Consider the following 9930-nt stretch of genomic DNA (forward strand, 5'->3'; position numbering starts at 1 on the left):
GCTTCGGACGGAACACGTTCATCAATGGATCGTCATCTTCCTTCGAATCGGCGATTTCACCTCGATCGGACCATTACCACGGGTTATCGAGAGGCTGCGGTGGATTTCGCATGACGACTGCCGTTTGTCGACGTCGTGGTTTCTACGGTTTGATTAATGAAACGCGTGGAGAATCTTTCAATCGTTCGAACCAGCTACCTTTTTTGCCTGCGAAATCATAACCAGTAACCGATTCGGCGTACATTTGGAAAGCGCGTGGTGAAAGATAACGTTCTAGCGACAAATTAATGACAAATTGTTTTTGGATCTTTAGTAGGTTTGTTAATCACTTGGCTTGGCATTTAATCGACGTCTGTTATCTGCGTTTATTTAATTTCGCGATATTTGACTGGGAATAATCTTTGACGATATAATACAATAAATGTGTATCGCAGTTGTAATAGAATAATGTTAAATTTGCATTTATTAACCATTCACTTTAAATTAAATCGATGGTCGTAATTGTGACGACTATTTAATTTTATAATATTTAGTTGAGAATAATCTTTGATAAATGTATGTTTCGATTACAGTGAATTAATATTATATTGCACAGATTAAAAGGAATTAAATAAATCGTAATCATTTATTCTATAGCAATCGAAACGTTGTTATGTAGTAAAAGAAGTATTTCATTGCTACCAAGGGGTTAAGAAGAAATAACAAATTCGTCAAGTTCTTTATTGCAAAATAAAGTTTGCGCAGAGGACAATTAAAATAGTAACAGTACACGTGATATATTTCAAAACTTGAGAATTTAGTAACATGGCAGACGTTGTACCAAAACTTAATATAATATGCTTAATATTTTGGTTATGTTGGAATAATTTAGAGTACTAGAAATTGATAGTGGAGGAAACATGAAAGTAGCATTAATGGTAAATTTAATGGTCGGTACATTGATCCTTAATTGAAGAATGTTAGAGATTAAAGTTCGATATGGAAGGTAGAATGACTAATAGTCAGACAGTACGAGATAGTTTACGACAAAGTGACAAATGGCATTTTCAAAGAACATTAATGATCCGTGAAGAATCTGATCTAAAATGTTGAAAGGCTCCTGAGACGATAAAAAATAAACAGTCAAGGAAAAAGAATATATAATATTCGTGATAAGTTGATAGTAATTTGTCTTGCAACGTTACAACTAATCTAACGCGATCTGTCGAAAACGTTCTTAGATACAAAATTTATATTCATATTTATAAATATATTATAAATACGAATAAATATATTTATATACGCGTAAAGAATCATAACCTCGAGATATATTTTCTTTTACTTTCTATTTGTTGGCAAGCAAAAAAACAGATAGGTATTTTCAAAGGAACGAAATTACCCATAAAATTCCATTCCACCAGCGACGATTGCCTCGGATGCAATCTAATTTCTAAAGTTCCCGATGAAACCTTCTAGTTTACGAGCGGCCATTCTTTAACTTTTACGTAACGCACACGCATCGTAAGAGAAACATATCTACGTAACTAATGACCGCAACAGTTTTATGATGAATGCACAGAGACGTCGGAGCGCGCGGAGAAAGGAAAACGGTTGCTTCGATGAGACAAATCGCATTTTCTCAACGACACGTTGCCATTAATTGACTCTTCCATCTCATCTATTGCATCCATCGCAATTCGAGCGCTCATAAGTATCGTAGCTCCCGCACAGTAATCGCGAAATTGACGTTTCAATTAATTCAACGATTACGAAATCATGAGTATACAGTTCGAAGGAGGTTTGCTAGATGTATAACTTTCGTTTTGCTTCGTTTCTAATTATGAACGCGTCTCTCCACGTCGATCCTGCACGCTCGATGAGAATTCCGGTAGGATATTTATAATTTAACGTTTGATGACCCTACGTCATACGTTTCACAGGGATTTTGATCGATGATTATTGACAAACGAGCGAAGGATAAGCGTTGCGGAAACTAATGTTACTTTCTCTGTGCAGATCTTTACGGGCACCGATCGCAAATGGAGACGTAGATGAGGAAATATAATTGATACGAGCGTAATGAAACACGAAGTCGGTTTTAGTCATTAATTCGTACGCTCATTCGTCTTGTTGCATTCTAATTGCGTGTACGATGGTAATTTTTTACTATTATTTTTTCCTCCTCGCGGTTTTTACACCTCGCGAGATAACGTCGATACACGTAATTTCTTCGAACATGTGTCTTTTTCGTGATACATATTAATATAGATCTTTCCTTCCAGCTGCGAAACAATCATAGATAACACAACATTCTCTTCCTTGCAGTGACAAATATTCGTACAATTTGATCGCTATACTATATTCTTCACGATCATAGGAGTACAAAATTTATGAGATTCTATCTCACATCACCAAAATCCTCAACTCTATCCTCGACTACTAGCCAATTATAGAGAAAGGAGGAATTTCTTAAACAGCCAATTTGTGGCAAATTGACCTGAACTTTTAGTACTTGTTACATTCATTACTAAAGGTTGTATATTACCAAGTATATTATTGGCTTTCCTAGTAAGATAATATATTATTTTACTGCTTTTTTCCATCGAATCAAGCAACGAAATGTTCACAACTACTCAGAAATGTTTGCTTTAAAGAAACTCATTTTACACTTCGTTATTCCCTCCCCATCAATTTATATTAATTATATATATTGCGAGATCATTCAAGCCCAGAATTACTCAAAAATTTCATTCCCCGAGAACCAACCATACAACTTGCACTCAATTCACTTTACACGATACTTTCCAAACGATCGATATCGATGGTCATACACGTACCAGTACCATATGGTTGCGTCACTCGAAGTCTAACAATTCCAAAGCTCGACAATCAAAATCATCGATAGCAAGCAACAATCGCAGGCTGAAAAGCCCGATAGGCGAAGAATCATTTCCATGCACGTTACCCGGTAATAGTCGATCTACAACGCGATCGTCGATCGCAGTTTTGCGGCCGGCCAAATCGAGCTAGGTCACGGTGACAAATGGCCGCGCGATCAGGATCGCGTGTGATAAATTCCTAGCTCACGGTATCGTTGTACAGCTCCGACGAGTCCAGGAGCAACCGGTTCCAGATCACGATGATATAGGTTTACCCGGTCGCGGAGGATCGATCGATATCGGCCGATAAATCCCATTATTAATGCGGTCTATCGCAAGAAGTTGATAAATTGCCGACGAAGGGTGAACACGCCGTGGCCGCGTCGGTCTCACGTTACAAAACGATCCCCCAAGGCCGCACGGAGAGATTTATCCGGCAACTTCCTCATGATTTTCGCGATCCTATGCATCGCGAGGTCCGCCTAATGACGCGAGCTCTTTTTTTTCCTTGTCGTGTGGACGCCGAGACCGGTGTCGCTGGTTCGACGGAAAATTATCGTGCTTGAGAACCTGCACGATTTTTAACCAAGGAGTTTTCTGTTGGCAGGATGAATAGGAAATTGATGGCGAACGATGGACGTACAAGAAGAGGAAGGGCTGGAAATGTGAGACCCAGAGGCGGATGGCTCGTTGAGATTTATGGCGGTTCGGTGGAAAATAAGAATTTAGAATTTTTCTTCCTGGAGTACGGGTGGTGGTCTCCAGTATGATGCAGAGTTGGAGTTTCCTACGTGGTGATTGATTCTTGTATATTTGTTACAATATTTTTGAAACGGCACTTGCAAAATTTCGTTTGGTTTGCTTGTTAAGTTCTAGACCGACGACAAACAAATTTTAATCGATATTTTTCTTCGTGAATTTTAATAAATTAGGGTGTCTTTTTATACGCATAGGTATGTATGCTTTTACATTATCTATCTATGCATGTACCCATGGATCTGGATATTCGATATAAATTGAACGATATAAATTGTTTATTTTCTAGGAATACAATTTCTTCTTGTAAATAATAAATAAAATATCATATCAGAACATAGGTATCAAAATCACGCGACATCGTTATTTCAATATTCCTCCCTTCCCCTCAGAATCTTAAACCCTGAGAACCAGTCAGCTCCTTGAAAACCTGCTGCAACCGGAAAGGGTTGATCATATCCTTCCATCTGCGGCGATGTAACTCAATGAGCTCATGCTGGAAACAGACTGTCACCAGAACAGTATCACCGTTTCACCGTTATTACTGTTCGTCGAGACCTGTTCCCCTCTGCCTCTCAAAACACCTTTCTCCGTTCTTTCGAAACAGAAACTGACCTGAATCGCGGTGCATCTATCACGAGGAAGAATCGCGACGAGACACGTACCTATACGTCGTTCGATGCACACGCCGCGCCGGTGGTAACGTTGGTGTACACGGCTGCCACATTCTGTGTGTATTCTCTCTCTTTCTCTCTCTCTCCGTTGTTAATATTATTGCATGGCGCAAGCCGAGTTCTGCAGCCGGCTGCAGGTGCGTCGCTTCTCCACGCTCGATCCACCAAGGAGACGTTTCGGTGTGCATTGTGATCGAATGATATAATAAAGGCTGAAGTCCGTGGGAAACGGAGAACAGAACCACCTGACGCATCGTCGGCTACGACGTAGAGAAAGCCGCGCCGCAGGATAGGCCACGTGATCGGGACCGATGCTACGACGCCGTAAATACCGATCCCGTCGGAAACTGTCGAGAAAACGGGAACGAAACGTTCCCTTTTAAGAGACGTCGCCTGACTGGGCGTTTCAATGGATTTAGGATGGCGTGGTTTCTGAGGTGTTCCACGATCCTCTTCCACTTCGTCGTGGGACAGTGCCGGTGGTTTGACTCGATGCATATTACATCTTTCGTTGTGTAATTTCTGATGTAGGTTGTTTTGTACGGCGAATGAGTTTGTGTTGAAAGGTAGTGGATCTTTCTGTAGGATAACGATCTCTGATATCGTGGAACTTTGATCGAAGATCATGCGGCAAAGATACGATAGGAATCCACCTTTGTCGATTTTTTAACTTTTGTCTTAGTCGGTAGCTAAAAAGATGTATTTTGATATGAAATAGTTGGGAATCATAGAATCGAAAATATAGGCTTTTTGAAAATATGCGATAAATGTTTTGTAAGAAACGAATAGTATTAATTTAATTTAATTAACGTTAGTCTATATAACTAACGTTATTAATATTCCTTAAACGTCCAAGGAAATGATAAAAACATATATTTAACCTTAAGAACAAAGGGAACAATAATATCGATGTAAAATTGATTGACAACAAGTGGAATTGTAAAATTGCTTTTCTATGAAACATGAGCAATATTACGTATCACTGTTTCCATCTGTGATCTTTAATTAGTATTATTCAGTCTCTCCAGTTTTGGAAATCTTCAATTAAAGAGTGATTATGGTATAATGTTTTGCCTCAATTGTATGTATATATCAACTATAACAGGTGTGTATTGTTCTAATAATAAATTGTAACATAAGGATAATATATACATGTAATTGACGCATATAAAATGTCGAATATAGTAGTCAGTAATTATATTTAAATGAAATGCATCAAACTAATCCTCGCATTAATTTACATCAAATTACGATAAATGATGGCACTTATAATAAATCAATGAACATCTGAAAATCTAGATTGTGCTTTTAAGAACGTCCCGTATAATATAATGACTGGCAGATTAGTAAAATGGTGATGCAGGTCAACGCCAAACGTGAAAGGACTAGCGCCAAGGAGGAGCAGTCAAGTCAGCAGATCCCATGTCCACGAATAGTTCGTGCACGGTGTCATGAGTTTACGATACGTCTATCGCTGTTAAGTGTGCAGATGCCAGGTCCTAACAGTTCACATGGCCATCAGAAATGCAGACCCTTCTCGGCCATAAAATAATTTTTAGGCTCCTGACTTGAATGGTCGACTACAGCATAAAAATATTAATTAATGCGTTATCAAAAATAACCTTCTCCGAGGCCTGAATCATAAACCCGATCATCTTAACGTTTTTTATGTCGTTGAAAATTAGAAATTATTTGACAAGTATAAGTATCTAACGCGGTTGGCGATATCGTGGGCTAATTTATTTATGTGGATTAAATAAATTTAAAAGTTTTAATTGAACAGCATATTTGCAATTAATAAGTTTCACTGAGATTGTCTCAGTGAAGATTAAATATTTCACTTTATAAACATATTTTGTTAGTGTTACTCATTACCCATTCTTAACGCTATGAGAGATGACTAGTTTTGAACTTAATTTTTATGCGTAGAATAACTACATGTATAATCTTTCTTATATTTTTAGGAAAATCCAATAACTCCGAATATTTGAAAAGTAAAAAGATAGTAAATAATTAAAACAATGCGCAAATAGATAAATAGCTAAACACACATGCATATGATACATTAACAATTAACACTCGCATAGCGTTAGTGTAACGTTGTCCCACGGTGTGATATTAGATGAAAGAATATTAAGGGCGTACTGTAATTAACATAAACTTTTCCATGCCTTAGGTTCGCTACTTTTTATAATTTTATAACTTATAACAGACGGTCAGAGATAATTGCAGGAAAATTCCTAATTAATTTCTCTTTAATACGATCATTGTACCAACGATTGTATCACATTTGTGTATTTATACAAAACGATTTTATTTTCCTTCAAACCACATAATCGAACTCTAATAATTACTAAGGAGTATCTACTTAGCCATCTAACGTCATATTCAAATCTCGTTGAAGTCCATCCTAATAGAAAGGCGAATACCTCGCATATATCTAACGTTGAATTAACTACTACAAAACGAAGAGTGCAAAAGCGTAAGCCTAGCATCAACGCGGAATCATTACGTCGTTGAATCGAACAAAAATCTGTGTAGCATAAATTGCAGACTTGACTGGTTCGTTCATCGAGCCTGTTGCACCAACCGTTCGGAGACTGTCGAAGTAACTTTTATGAAAATATAATTATTTCAATAACTTCCTTGATAACGTTTTCATCATCATCATCATCATCATCATCATCATCATCGCCGACGTCATCGTGCACGCACGTATTACTGTAATTACGCTGTCAAACAGCGACAAAAGAAAACAGTTCGAAATGGAGAAAAAAAGAAAGATCGAAATAAAGAAAGGAAGGAAAAATACACGACAGATGATGGAACGATATTAACAAACAGATGACAGCGGTACCTCTCTGCATCGGCAATTAGGGATATCATTAACGAAGGAAAGCTGATACAAGTGCAGGGAGAGGAATGTGTTACGAGAATGCAAAAGGTGATAGGGGAAAATTACGGTGCGCGATCAAAAATTAAAGTCGCTCTCCTTGTTATTACTCGTGTTCGATGAGCGCGTTCACGGAGTAATTGAACTCGTGGCTGAATGTTACCGCGAGCGTAATAATATGAAAATAGATTGTGAATTGGAAAGGAGTACTTACGCACGTCAAGGAACGTTTATATTTCCTTCGATAATTGCCCCGTACTGTACTTGTGAATAAAAATGCAGTTGGCTATTTGATGTCATACGTGGACAATGAAAGAGGGAAAAATAAATAAAAATTTGATAATTTTATAATTCTGTACTAATTTAAAATATAACGGAAATAATTTGCGTTAATTGCGACACACATATATATACAGATAAATTCATAAGAACGATTTGTTTGAAATACTTAGGAATTAATCGAGAAACTGTAGAATATCAATAACTGCAATAAGTAGATCAATAAGGTACGTGAAGAATTAATGATCTTGTATAAGCAAATATGTTGTATAAGTACGTGTCACGTGTGCGTGTCATGAATAGATTTTACGAAAATCTTATTAACAAGCTGTTACGATACGTGCAATTATACGCGATAAAATATTTTCTGGTATATTTATATACGTGTACAACCACCATATTCGCGAATATCTTTCATATAATAAAATACAATGATATACATGTATACATATGAAATGAAGAAAAAATGAGAAAAATAAAAAATGAAGAAAATAACGTCGCAACTTTATCAAGCATAAGAAAAAATGAACTGAAACAAAACAAATTTAATATAACACAGCATAATACGATATGAAAATATAATCTAACAAAATAACCTACGCTTCCTAACAATATCGTCCATTAACTAACAATTAAAATAACTCTAAAAAACCTACCTCAAAACTTTTATAATCGGCAAAGCGATCACTCGAAATTCATTATAATAAAAAAATTCACCACTATTTCCTTACGCAGAACATATTCTTTACACAACCATATAAGAAAGCACAGTTAACCATGACAATAATCATTAGAAACACAGACCAATAAAACGACTTCGCGAAACATGTTTCACAGGAGTATCCATTTTTATACGAATAGGCAAAGGAAAAAGGAGAAACGTCGAACGTTAGTGTATTTTCGAGCGACTCCCACGAGTTGGAAAGGATCGACCTAAGTAAAAGAGAGGTGTCAGTACGCCCCCGCTCGAGAACAAGAGTCGAAAAAGCCTACGAATTATTCCAACCGTTTGCTCTCAACGGGATATCGAGGTGGTATCCTGCGGGGCACGGCGTGGTGCCGTGCCGCTATCATCCGAAGCTTTCACCATCGTCATCATCATCGTCATCTGGCAGCTCCCTATTCCAATGGTCGCTGCCCTTAATGGATCGATTCGTCATAACTCGTTTCAACACCTCTACCAACTTCGACTATCGATCCCGATGATCTTCTGCGATCACCATTTTCGTCGAACTGACGCGATCGAGATGTTAGATTGTCGAAGGTTGTCTTTAATTGCGTGGCGAATTATTGCGAAGTTTGATAAGTGCGAGACGATCTCATTTGTGTCTCATTGTTCAGTGAACTCGATAGATTCGAAGAATTCAAGCTCGAATTCTGAGAAAATGTCTTTTTGACATGTCGAGGAGATGGATTCTAGTTCTCGAGATTGGTAACTGATAGATGGATTGGGTTATGCATTTATAGGAAATTTAAAGATGAGAAATGCGCGGAGTATACGTAATATGGAAAATGTAAAAAATTATCAAGAATTAATATTAAAAATTCGTAGTTATTAAAATTAATGGAAGAATCATCTTGGAATAATATAGAAAATATAAGAAAGACTAAAAAAAAAAAAGCCAACAGCACATGGAATTCCCAAGCGGTCACCCATCCAAGTACTATCCATGCCCAACACAACTTAACTTTGGTGATCAGACGAGAACCAGTGGACCTTGTGTGGTATGGCCGTTGGCTGTAATGGTTAAGAGTATTATCTCTATTTCTTTATAATTATTTACGTATTTTTTAATAAGAGATATAGAAAATCATAATAATCTTTTCACAATCTTTATTAGAAATAAAAAGTGAAGAATAAAATATTTCTCACCTACTATGTACCTAAAATCAATATTCAAACACTAAAAATATACTTTTTGCTTATACCAATTTCTCCAATCTTGAAACAAATATCTTCTCCCAATTCAAATAACATTCACCCTCGTTTCAGCCATCTTATATATCAAAAAAAGAAGAATAATTTCAGTGCCAGTTTATTTCAATAATTTTATAATTTCTTTCACAATCCATCTATTTCTTTCCTTATGAACTCCAAGAATAAAAGAAGTTGAATAAACATTTTCTTAATTTAGACGTCGCGAAACCCAGATTAAGGTCAGCAGTTAGAGTTGATACATGAATATACCTCTCCCTTTGCTGATTCTAAGCAGTGGAAATTAGTTCACATCTTTCCCCAAATAAAAACGTATTTATAGGTCCATCTTCCTTTACACAATCACGAAGATAGAAACTGTCATTTTTGGTTGAAAATCTCACATTTACCATATCACCGTATCATCATTGGACCATATCACCGAATGACGATCCATATGAGGGATACCAAAGAACCATCATTCACATATCAACCGCAGATAATAATCTTTGTTATAACTGAACGTTAACAGTTATAGCTTTCGATAAGACGCCT

General features: G+C 36.8%; 1 non-coding gene across 1 annotated transcript; it reads right to left on the minus strand.

Annotated features, from left to right (window-relative positions):
• Positions 1 to 9080: 9080 nt before the first annotated feature.
• LOC125385517 lies at positions 9081 to 9199 on the minus strand. Its single transcript, XR_007224905.1, has one exon. It is a non-coding gene; the product is annotated as a 5S ribosomal RNA (ribosomal RNA).
• Positions 9200 to 9930: the final 731 nt, after the last annotated feature.

Source organism: Bombus terrestris, chromosome 7 (assembly GCF_910591885.1).
Source record: "Bombus terrestris chromosome 7, iyBomTerr1.2, whole genome shotgun sequence".
In the NCBI taxonomy this organism is placed as follows: domain Eukaryota; kingdom Metazoa; phylum Arthropoda; class Insecta; order Hymenoptera; family Apidae; genus Bombus; species Bombus terrestris.